At 38.7% G+C, this 12,588-nt stretch overlaps 1 protein-coding gene across 1 annotated transcript in view; it reads left to right on the forward strand.

The window, feature by feature from the left end:
* LOC127432183 (uncharacterized protein KIAA0825-like) overlaps positions 1–12,588 on the forward strand; it is a 216,203-nt gene that overhangs the window by 202,697 nt on the left and 918 nt on the right. The window lies entirely within an intron of this gene.

The raw sequence follows: 12,588 nt of genomic DNA on the forward strand, positions 1-12,588 counted from the left end.
TCTTCACGTTGTGCTGAGGTTCAGTCATTTCGGTCTGAGGTTTCGGGTTTGTGTGTGGCCGAACTCTCGCACAGGTGTCCTGTCTTGTTTTTGTCGCCTGTTGTGTGCATCGTGTGGTGTTTGCCTCGCGATGTACGCTCAGATTTTGCTTAGTGTGAGAATGCATGGCATCGCTTTATTTGCCGTTGCTACTCATTCTCTCATCTTGTTTGTCGGATGGCATGATGTGTGTTCATGCCATTCGGGTGTTTTGTGTCTTGTGAGAGCATGTGGCTTTGTTTTGTTTCTGCATTGCTGCTTGTCTCTCTGACTTGCGTCATACCCCGCCTACTTGTTTGCCCATTATCAGTTTATTAGTCACACCTGCCATGTGTTAACCTGTTTGATTTCTCTCCCTGTTTTAGTCTTCTCATGTGTGCTTTCCAGTGCCAGTTCGTCTTGTGTGCTTGTTAATTCCAGTCAGTCTGTCGGTCGGTCTAGTTTGCTGTCCTGTTTATCCCTACCCGGTCCGGTCGGTTCTGTTCCCCGCTGCCCTCTGCCCTCTGCCCCAGCCCGGATTACTTCCTTTGTTGTTTTTTCCCTACGGGGTTGTTTATATTTGTTTTTCCCCCTTGTGGGAGTTTTGGTTTGATTTTTGCCCTTTTGTTTGTATTAATAAATTCCTTTATTTTAACTCTACGCTTGGGTCCTGAGCCTTCTCTGATCTTGACACTTAGTATGTGCAAAGCCTCTGATTAGCGCGACTTGTCAGCCTACCGTTTCTTTTCACCCTGTGTTGAGCGTTACAGTGCTCTTTGTTTGACAGATGCACATTTAAACAAATACGGGTACCTGTCAGCGACTGAGCTGGCAGTCTGCTCACCCAAAAACAAGGAGAGGTGAGGAAAAACACTACACTAACTGACAGTTCATCTAATAGCCTCCGCTTGTTCTTCTCCCTTCTCTCATCTCTTAAATGGGGCTGCTCATGCAGTACAAGACACGGTTGTGAAACTAGCCCAGAGCAGGGCGGACTTTAATGTGATAGGAGCAATGTATAGAAGTGCCAGAGACTTTTACCCTGTTTGCTTTTCAGGCTTGACCTGTGAGAGACCACTAACGCAGATCCTAATGCGAAGGTAGCTAGCTTCAAGATTAAATGACTTTCATCTGCACTGTCTGTATTTTAAAATTGGCCCATGGCAGTGAAACAGAATTAAACAAGGGTGTTGGTATTGCATTTGTGCAAGAAAAATAGTGATGAATGCTAGGCCACAACAAAGACTGTTAGCCTGAGACAGATCACTTGTATTAAATGCATGAAAGAAGCTGGAACACCCAGTATGCTGGCTGTAGAAATGGAAGTTCTGCTCTTTAGGTAAAAGAAAAGAATTTTTCTTTTAGAAAACAGGCATCTACATTAGCTGGACCAGCCTGAAATTGTTTTGTTTTTTAGCTCGATCTGAGCTAAAGTAGCACAATGTATGATACAATGGTCAGATTTCACTGCTGATTTCAGATTTCACTGCTGATTTGACATATGTTTTTTGATCGTAATCTTGACTAACTGTTTAGGAAATTTCTGTCTATCCCCATTCAAGTAGATGATAGGAGCTTTACTTTTGTGTCGCTTGTATCCATTAAAAATGCCATGGAGCATTCTCAAGATGGCCGGCGAGTGGACTGATTTGCCTCAAAATGGACTTTGGCCACAGTTGCCACAGTCACGTTATTTTCATGAGATCAGGCTGGAACTAAGGGAGAAAATGCACCAGGTTCTGAAACAAATGTTTCAAATGAGCTAGGTGTGAAAACGCCCTAATGTCAAGTCCAAACAATATGGTCTGTGAAGGTGGTCTGTGGTATCAAGATGCAATTATATAATTTGATAGTATGTCCCAATGCGGCCATACTTTTTACAAACTAAAATGTGGAGAGTAGTGTGCATGTAATTTCCACCTACCAGTGAAGTACTTTCAGAGCATAGTAAAAGTATGCAAATTGGGACTCAGATGTAGGTATATGCACAGAACCATGCAGATACCACAACTTGCACGCAAACACATCTGGATGGTGTCAGCAAGAGGATTTCTGGTAAACTGTATGGAATCAGTAAATATATGGTTCATAATGCTTGTAGGCTGCTCTTTATACAGAGGACGAGCCGAGTCAGCAAGAGTGGTATTAATGCATGAAAAATGAGCCGCGCAATAAGACTGAAAGACCACATCACACTGGGCTTATTAAGATAGAGAAGCCATCTGAATTACCTGGCTGACACTTAGTATTTGTCAGGACACATTAAAAGACTTAAAACTCAGTGAGGACACATTAGATATTCACTACTATGAAAAAGAGGCTCAGTTTTGACTTATTACCATGTCTTGTCACATAGTAAAAAACTGAGAGCAGGCTCAGCGGTATTACACCTGTACTTTTTGATTGATGGCCTGACTAAAAAATTTCACTTTATTGACATATTTTGATTTTATACTCTTCTTTGAAGGTTCACATCCATACTGTATGCCTGAAAGTTATAGATGCTACATTGACATTGATAAACTACTCTTAGGTGGACACAAACAAATGTTATTGAAGTGTTTACTACTGTAGGTAATTTTATAGGAATGCATTCAGTAGACCCCCCCACCAAACATCTAAAAAAGACCTGTTTTAAAATTTCCACTTAACACTTCCCTGTAGCTAGCTTCCTCATTCATCAAGCATGTTTGTCCCACTGACAAGCTGCAAACCACCATCTGAATATCAATATCAGCTAAGACAACGGTGGCGAGCGCCGGGCGAGTAACCTTCAGCTAAATGTCATTCTGCTTAATCCTATTTGAAAATTAAACATTGAAAAAACCTTTAGCGTCTTCACCTTCCCTCTCTCGTTCATTTCAGCACGTCCCTGACATTTGTAAATATTGTGTTTTCCATGTGTTCTCCATTATTTGTTATTTGTTTGTAGTGCAGAAGTAATGACTGACCAGAGATGAGAGACTGAAGCCATTTGACATTTTCCTGTGTTGTTTCCTTCAATTGTGGCACTTGGTTCTGTGCTAGCACATATGTCTTGTACAGTCATGCAGTAATGGAGAGAAAGAGAGACAGAGCACAATGTCAACATCTCAGTAGGCACCACTAGGGCCACATTCACACTAATCTGCTTTCCTTTGAAAACTCAGTTTTCAGTTTTCTATTGTTATTGTTTTCCAAATTATGTGGTAAAGGAGAGCATTTTCAAAGTGCTATGTTTTAAGTGGAGAAAAATGCTGTTCTGGTGTGGATGAGAGGTACTGTATAAACTTAGCACAATCAATACGTTTTCAAACACAAATATGTTAGTGTATATTTGTTTTGTTTTGTTAAAATATGTCTTTTTGAGTGTAGATAAATGAACAGCAGCTGAATGTGTGCTAATGACAATTTTATCAAATTAAGCAATGATTACCGTTTCTTTTTCTTTATTTTTTTCTTTTTTTTTTCTTCCTTAGCACTAATAAACACCTTCTAAACACATTATCCTCATGGGACCCCACATACACATGCGTGGATGTGGTATTTTGGCTTCACTAAAGGCAACGCATAATTTGAATTCATTTTAACCGACTGATCTCAGTTCAGAAGACTGTGCTGTCAGTAAAGGGTTAAACTTTCGATTTATTGATGTTTTGTATGTCAACACACTGACTCATATTTCTTGTTCACTGACATCTCTCCCTTTCGAAGCCAATGAGCTCTACTGCTTTTCATGACTGTAAAGGCTGACTATAACATGATCTAATAGTATTTGAGTACGGGCTGTGATGGAGTATATCATTAGTTCGACCCTCTGAACGAATATGCCCCTTCACTGAACTAGTACTAGTCGGTCATTTGAGACTGAAAGCGATGAGAGAGGTGTTGTTTTAAAGGGTCTAGCTCCTCCCCCGGGATGAACCAATTCCCACAAGGAGGAACGAAAACAAACAAAACAATCAAATATACACAATAAAGTACAACGAATGACAAAGCAACCAGTATGCTAACAGACAATACAAGATTTGTTAACAGAAGGAGTATTTAACACCAAAACTAAAGACAAAAACCAGTTGTTAATAACTTCCCCCCTCTGACAACATTAACAAATGGTATGGTCCAATTTTAGGGGTGTGGCTTTAAGAACCGGTTGAGGCTAGGGTTGGGCGATATTACTTAGTTTCTTTTCGATCCGATACAAATAATTTCAAGTCCAATATCATCGATACCAATACTGATACTTCTATCAAATTGATTTTTTTGTGATTTCTTGGGATTAAAATGGGTAATTTAAAATATATTTTTTAGTCTTATATATTTTTTTAGATATATATTTGTGAGCCTAAACAGAAAATTACTAGACTTTTGTTTTGTTTACCCTTACAAAAATTAACCATGGTTTCACTACAGTAACTATAATTTAACCATGGGATTTAGTTAAACCATAGTTACCACACATTAGCCATGGTTACTACTATAATATTACTGTAGTAAAACCATGTTTAACTATTGTTAATGACTTATTAACAACAATTACACACAATTATAAGAAATAAGAAATGTCACCTTTAGATATGTTGTTATTTTAGCATGAATTTACTCCAGAGGCAGTGGTGTAGTACTGTCTGAAGAGGTGGGCATACTGTGAATTTATGAAAGATTGGACTGGCCACAACAGTGTCTTGATCTTGTGCTCCTCCATCCACACCTGGCTGTGTGGCATGGAGCATTGTCCTGCTGGAAAAAAACAATCCTCAGAGTTGGGGAACATTGTCAGAGCAGAAGGAAGCAAGTTTTCTTCCAGGATAACCTTGTATGTGGCTTGATACATGCATCCTTCACAAAGACGAATCTGCCCGATTCCAGTCTTGCTGAAGCACTCCCAGATCATCACTGATCCTCCACCAAATTTCACAGTGGGTGCGAGACACTGTGGCTTGTAGGCCTCTCCAGATCTCCATCTAACCATTAGATGACCAGGTGTTGGTCAAAGCTGAAAATTGGACTCATCAGAGATGATAATCTTACTCCAGTCCTCTACGGTCCAATCCTTATGGTCTTTTGCAAACCTCAGCCTGGCTCTTCTTTGCTTCTCATTGATGAAGGGCTTATTTCTAGCTTTGCACGATTTCAGTCCTGCCCCTAAGAGCCTGTTTCGAACCGTCCTCGACGTGCACTTCACCTCAGCTGCCATTTGCCATTCTTTTTGTAGGTCACTTGATGTCAACCTACAGTAGTTGAGTGACATTCAAATGAGTTGGCGGTCATCCCTGTCAGTGAAGAGTCATTTTTGCCTTCTGCCAGTCTGTAGTTTGTTGTCCACAATGTTTACTGCTTGACCTTGTTCTTATGAACCGCCATCTTTGAAATTTTAAGTTTGGAAGCAACCTGACGCTCACTGTATCCATCTGCCAGTAAAGCCAGAGTTGAACCTTTCTTTTCCTCACTGAATACTTTTCAACTCTTTTGGCATGGTCAGTAGTTATTTTTTGATTCCAATTACTTTTGAGGTATTACTAGCACTGTTTTTGCAATCCAGCTGGTTCTATTACAAGAGGATATTGATGACCACAGCAGTGGTTTTTATACTTTTCCTTATTAAATAAGATTTGGTTCAGGTAATCACCTAATCAGTACCTCATTAAGTAGAATGTGGTGTGCTTGTGTTGGAATTCAACAGACACTGGAATGGACTGGCAGCCATACATGTTGAGATGCTGATTTAAGAAAAATTTGGAGTGGTCTCTTAATTGTTTCCAGAGCTGTATATACTGTGTTCGCGTTTTGCAGGGAAATAAATTTACAATGCAAATTATGGTAACTCCAGGGATGCTTGTGCATCAAATGCTGGAAACACCCTGCCCCTTAATGAAACAGAAAATATTATTGGTTAACAAATATCCAATCACATCTGAAATGAATGTTCTGATTGGTGGATCAGCTTAGTCGAGCTGTCTGTCTTGCCAGTGCCATCAGTTATGCTTCCGAAGCTCCGTGTGCATTTAGAGAGAATCTCTGTACACTTTTGAAAATAAAATAAAAAACACAATTCACTCAACGGTGCTGCGGCATCGCGTTAGTAGATTGAAATAGTTCCGATCAAAAGACTACTCGTTCTGGTGGCCACACGTATCATCACTTATTTCAGGTGGGCATACACAAAATCCTAAGAAAGATAGGTGGGCAAGCAGGGTATGCCTGTGAATGCCCTAGACTACACTACTGTCCAAAAGCTGTTTTTCTGATTTTCTATTATTACCTCTACAAGGCACTGTTCCCTCTTGTTTGAACGAGCCTTGTGACGGCGCAAGCGCTTGTCTGCTTGTGTCTTTCAGCATGCATGTTAAGATGAGTGGAAGAATAAATATTTCCCATAATGCACAAGTATTTGCTAATATAGCTTAATCCTTTTTATTTCACTTTGATGCTTATGATTATAGTTCATGGTAACCAAATAATAAAATCCCTAGTTTAAAAAAATTAAAGAAAAAATAGAATCAATATTTTTGTGAGGATCGATATTTTTGATACAACATCAGTATCAGGAGTATTGATATTTTAGGATCGATCCGCCCATCCCTAGTTGAGACCAGATGCAAAGTTTGGTTGTGCAGTATGTGAACCAAAAATGTAACAGCAAAATGGATGGTTTGGTGGCATGTTCAAGAAATAAATGTAATTTGACTGAAATGATGATGTGTTGTGCCATTATTTGAAAATTTACGATATTTGAAATGACAGACATGTTAAACTGAAAAATACGTATAAGAAAACAAATAAACAATAAACACAATGACCTCTTACTTTGGACAAAAACACCACAAATGATCACAACACATTTTTGATATATTAAGATGTTGAATGCTGGCATAAATCAGTGTATGTGTGTGCATGTGTGTGGGTGTCAAGTCCATGTAAGAGTTTAAAACATCAACAGTCTTAACCTGTGACAGTGGGATTTTTTAGGGACGTTTCAGTGCACTGGAAAGATATTGCGATTGAGACAGCCCTACAAATGGTCTGTGCCCTGACTACTGAACTGGGGAGCTGATTGAGATGCACCCTATGTTACCCTATGAAACGTTGTCATATCTTCTGAAGTCTCACAAGTGGTTAGATGATGAGCACAAGTGTAAAACTATGAAGTCCAAGCCTTATTTTCTCTTTAAATAATTCTTTCATAATTACCATGAAAGTAAAACAATCTTTTAAATATTTGAGTTGTTAAAAGAAGGTTTAAAATACACTCCTATATATTTTTATTTCTTTATTTATGACATTGATATGTTATAATAACACTGTACGTTTGAATATCTTTAAAGAAAATGAACGATAGTGTAATTTATACAACGATGGTGCTGATTAATAACAGCTGCGCTTCAGTGCGCGAGCTCGTTTGTCGCAGGTGATTGAGTCATAAATGTCCCAATGTTCAGTGGATCAGTACCCTTACCAGTGCCCAAATTCGTGTTCACGATATGCTGATTCACGACATAGGGAGCTAGGGAGCTGATTGAGACACAAGGCTGGTAAACTTGTAAATGAACGAACTGAATGTACTGGTAAACTCGAAATGAATGACTCAATCAGCTTGATTGTGAATGAGGATCTGCTGACTGACTGAACAAGAGGAGGCATATCATTCGTTCAGTTTGGCATGTGCGTCAATCGTGTTCAACAAGGAGAGAAATGGGTGAAATGCACTAAGTTTATATGCACAAAACAGAATCCCCTATTTAGGAATGTGTAAAAATGACTGAAGACGTACAGTTAAAATGACATGAATTACGGATGGAAATGTTGTGCTTCGATGCACAGTGCAAGACATTTAGGATTTTCTTTAACTTTTTCTATGTCTTGGTAAAAGTTAAGACCAGCATTTGACAAAATATAGAAACAATAAGACCTGCCATTAATGGTGAAAATGGTTATTTTGTTTAAACTCAAATTTTTAAAGTGTCTTCTTCATTTGTAGACATGCAAATTCCATTTGTGTTGCTTTTAAAGACTGACTTTAGCACGGCCAATAGCATTTGAGAGTGGGTAGTGAAGGAGCATATCAAAGGTTTGACCCACTGAACGAATACACCCCTTGACTGAACTAGTCGGTCATGTTGCTCGTGAACAAACTGAATGTACTGGTAAACTCGTTCACGAATGACATTAATGGATCAGTCATCTCCTTCATGAACGATCTGCTAACCATCTGAACAAGAGGAGGAGTTGCAGTGCATGTCGTTCGTTCACTTCGTCAATCTTGTTCAACAAGAGAAGGGGCCGGATTAATTATGAATAAAAGTGAGAGATGACCACACATTACAATGATATAGGAGCATTATTGAAACTTATGATTATTTTGTTGGCTACTATTGTTGTCTTTTTTATATAGCTTGATAAAAAGTCATGCTCAGCAGTTCACAGTATAATAGATATTTTAGATTTTGTTGTTATTTGTTGGGAAACGCTGATGATGATTAATCACTCTGCAGTGCTGAAGTCTCTCAGTAGAATTGTAGACATGCAAATTTTAATTAAGGATAATTAAGGGGACCTGGGTAGCTCAGTGGTAAAATACGCTGGCTACCACCCTTAGAGTTCGCTAGTTCAAATCCCAGGGCGTGCTGAGTGACTCCAGCCAGGTCTCTTAAGCAAACTCGTGGTCACTATAATGTGGTTCGTTCTCAGTGGGGTGCCTGGTGAGTTGGGTGTGGTTGCCGTGGTGGATGGTGTGAAGCCTCCACACGCACTATGTCTCCGTGGCAACATGCTCAACAAGTCACATGATAAGATGCACGGGTTGACAGTCTCAGACTTGGAGGCAGCTGGGATTCGTCCTCCACCACCCAGACTGAGGCGAATCACTACATGACCACAAGGACTTAAAAAGCACATTGGGAATTGGGCATTCCAATTTGGGAGAAAATCCAAAAAAAATAAAAAATTAAGGATAATTAGACTTGTTGTGATCACGAATGAATGCTTTTGGTTCCATGCAATTAATTAAAAGACGTCATTTGGCACCACATACAGGCGCAAAGGCGTAACTTGCAAAAATGGTCAATGAAAAATCTGGACTGATCTTTTTTTGTGAACGGAATCAAAAGAATCAAGTCAAAATCATCACCACTACGATGTATGCAGGCTTACGACAAAACAACATGGCACAGATCATAGCTGAGTTTGTCTTTGGGAGAACGCCAACAAAACTACATCTGGTCTCTAGTTTCATCTGATATGATTATTATTATTTTTTATTTTTATTTTTTTTAGCAGTTTATCGCAAAACGCCATGCTGCAAAATACTGTGCATTATCACATTGAGAATCAATGGGTTCCTCCAAAAGCTGAAATATGTTGCTTTCAGGGGCTTTATATGGAGTTAGGATGAAAGAATGGTGCATATCTAACTGTTCTGAGACCAGTGCAGACAGACAGCACACTGGAGGTTAAATCATTCACTAAATAGGGAGCAAGTGAGCATCTTATTGCTGTTCTATGCAGATAAGTGCATATACTCCTAAAATCCTATGATGTTTGCACCACTCAACATGTTTGCAGACATGGGACAATGGCAATCAGTACATAGATTCAGAATGTATAATGTAAAATTTTATTTTGACATGGCTGGCAGTGATTGGATGATGCTGGCCATTACTTTGAATTAGAATGATTTATGCTAATGTCTGATTGGTAAAATGCTTCAGCACTGACTATGAATTGTTTGTTTGACATTGCAAAGAGAGAACATTGAGATTTTGTTGCCAAAGTAGAAAAAAAAAACAAAAAAAAACCTTGCAATATAAAAGTCAAATCAAGTCGAATCATTTTTTATTTGTATAGTTTTTTATTTGTGCTTTTCCCAATACACATTGTTCCAAAGCAGCTTTATAGAAAATCAGCTGTAATGTCTGTAATGTCTCAAAAACATGAATAACCAACACTACTGGAAACAAAATAAACAATTTGTTTAAAACAAATCTGACTTTCTATAGCTTGGTAATATTTACAATTTCACACCTTAGTCCCACTTTCCCCAAATGAGGACACCAATTTTTAGGAAAACTATTTGCTCTAGTGTGATTTGGACATTACATTTCACAATTGTGACAAGATGGGGCCTCCAAAGTGGCTGGTGCCCTGGGGCTATGCAGGACCATAATCCGCCCTTGGTTTTACCTTCACCCTTTTTAATTTTCTTTATTCATTTCACCTTATTTATTTTCTGTATTGTCTATTTCAGTACCATAAGTGCTGTATACATTTTTAAAATATAGTGTGTGTGCTAACAGTATCAATAAAACTTTGCTAACTGTGACTCTGGAAGAAAGTGAGGGAGGACAGAAACTGAATGTGAAAAATGCACACACACTCACACAAACAGCACACACTCATCTGTAGAGGAAGGCTGTTGCTGTCAGGTTCAGGCTCAGTGGCTCTGTTAAGGTGACTCTGACAGTAAGAAAGAGATGCTGCTCTGATAGGAAACATGCCCGAGAGGCCCCCATGCATCAAACGCACATATTTACATAAACAAATCCTCTCCATATAGACTGTAATTATCACAGTGACACTGCCATCCATAGAGGAGAAAAGAGCCTGTCTGATAGAGACAGATTCACAATGACTGAGGTGGAAACTCAATCAATGCCGCCACATTAGCACCTTCTTTATGTGCGTTGATCCAGCCCTTTGATAAGCTTTTGTACTCTAACAGAATATATGGACACCATACATCATTGATGGACACTTTGCCCTTACACAGAGAATGATAAGAGGAGATGCACAAACTTTGTTAAATGTTAAAAAGGTGTTCTTTAAATAAATAAGCATCAACATACAGTACAACTGTGATTGGGCTCTATATAGATCTAATCTTCTCTCTTGCCAGATTTTCATTTATACATCTTTTGTTTCTTTCACATAGCAGCTTTTTAAACCATTTTGCAGCCTTGTTGTATTGAATGTTCTGCGAGAGCAGAATCTCTGAAGCACCTTTTTGCAAAGTAATTAAGGACTAATATCGCTGTGTTTAATGATCTGTAAATCCTTTTGAATAAGATACTAATCTGCTAAATCTTAAAGAGGTAAAACCATGTCTCACCAAGTACTCTATTATGACTTGGCTAATGTTGGGATTGTATGTGTCTTAAAGCTAGTACCACAATGTCACCCGTTCTGTGACCAACGAGATATGTTTTTTTTTTTTTAACTATGATTTACCAGAGGGACCATTCAGTTTAAAAACAGTAAGTGAATGTATATATGGCAATGAATGTTTCTAAATGTTCTAGTCACCCGTGGACAGCTGTGGCTCAGGTGGTAGAGCGGGTTGTCCACTAATTGCAGGGTTAGTGGTTCAATTCCAGGTCCACATGATTCCACATGCCAAAGTGTCCTTGGGCAAGACACCAAACCCCAAGTTGCTACCAATGGCAAGCTAGCACCTTGCACTATATGTGAGTGTGTGTGAATAGGTGGATGAGACACAGTGTAAAATGCTTTGTAGAACCACTAAGGTTAAAAAAGGCACTATATAAGTGCAGACCATTTGCAAACCATTTGACTTCTGTCAAATTCTCTAAAGTGCTAATTTGGTACTAGAAAATCACTTGCCATTATATCAAACACAGTTGAAAGCTATTTGGTTTGTTAAATGAAGCTTAACATTGTCTTTGTTTTTGAGTTGCCACAGTATGCAATAGACTGGCATGTCTTAAGGTCAATATTAGGTCAAAAATTGCAAAAAAAGAAACAGCTTTCTCTAGAAACTCGACTGTCAATCATTGTTTTGAGGAATGAAGGCTATACAATGCTTGAAATTAGCAAAAAACCGGAAGATTTCATACAAAGGTATACACTACAGTCTTCAAAGACAAAGGACAACTGGCTCTAACAAGGACAGAAAGAGAAGTGGAAGGCCAGATGTACAACTAAACAAGAGGATAAGTACATCAGAGTCTCTAGTTTGAGAAACAGACGCCTCACATGTCCTCAGCTGACAGCTTCATTGAATTCTACCCGCTCAACACCAATTTCATGTACAACAGTAAAGAGAAGACTCGGGTGCAAAAGAAAAAGCCACTTTTGAACAGAAAAACAAAAAGAAAAGGTTAGAGTGAGCAAAGAAACACAGTCATTGGACAACAGATAATTGGAAAAGAGTGTTATGGATCTTAACCCCATTGAGTTTTTGTGGGATCAGCTTGACTGTAAGGTGCGTGTGAAGTACTTGACAAGACAGCCACATCTATGGCAAGTGCTACAGGAAGCGTGGGGTGAAATGTCACCTGAGTATCTGGACAAACTGACAGCTAGAATGCAAAGCTGTCATTGCTGCACGTGGAGGATTTTTTGATGAGAACTCATTGAAATAGTTGTTTCTTTTTTTCTTTTTCTTTTTTTTTTTTTCAAATTGTAATCCTAATTTTTCACGTTATTAATGTCCTGACTATACATTGTGATCAGTTGAATGCCACTTTGGTGAATAAAAGTACCAATTTCTTTCCATAAGAGCAAAATCTGTACATTGTTCCAAACTTTTGGCCGCCAGTGTATGTGATGTGATGAGAGAAGCACATTATTCAAAAA

The sequence above is a fragment of the Myxocyprinus asiaticus genome, chromosome 4 (genome assembly GCF_019703515.2).
Source record: "Myxocyprinus asiaticus isolate MX2 ecotype Aquarium Trade chromosome 4, UBuf_Myxa_2, whole genome shotgun sequence".
Lineage (NCBI taxonomy): Eukaryota > Metazoa > Chordata > Actinopteri > Cypriniformes > Catostomidae > Myxocyprinus > Myxocyprinus asiaticus.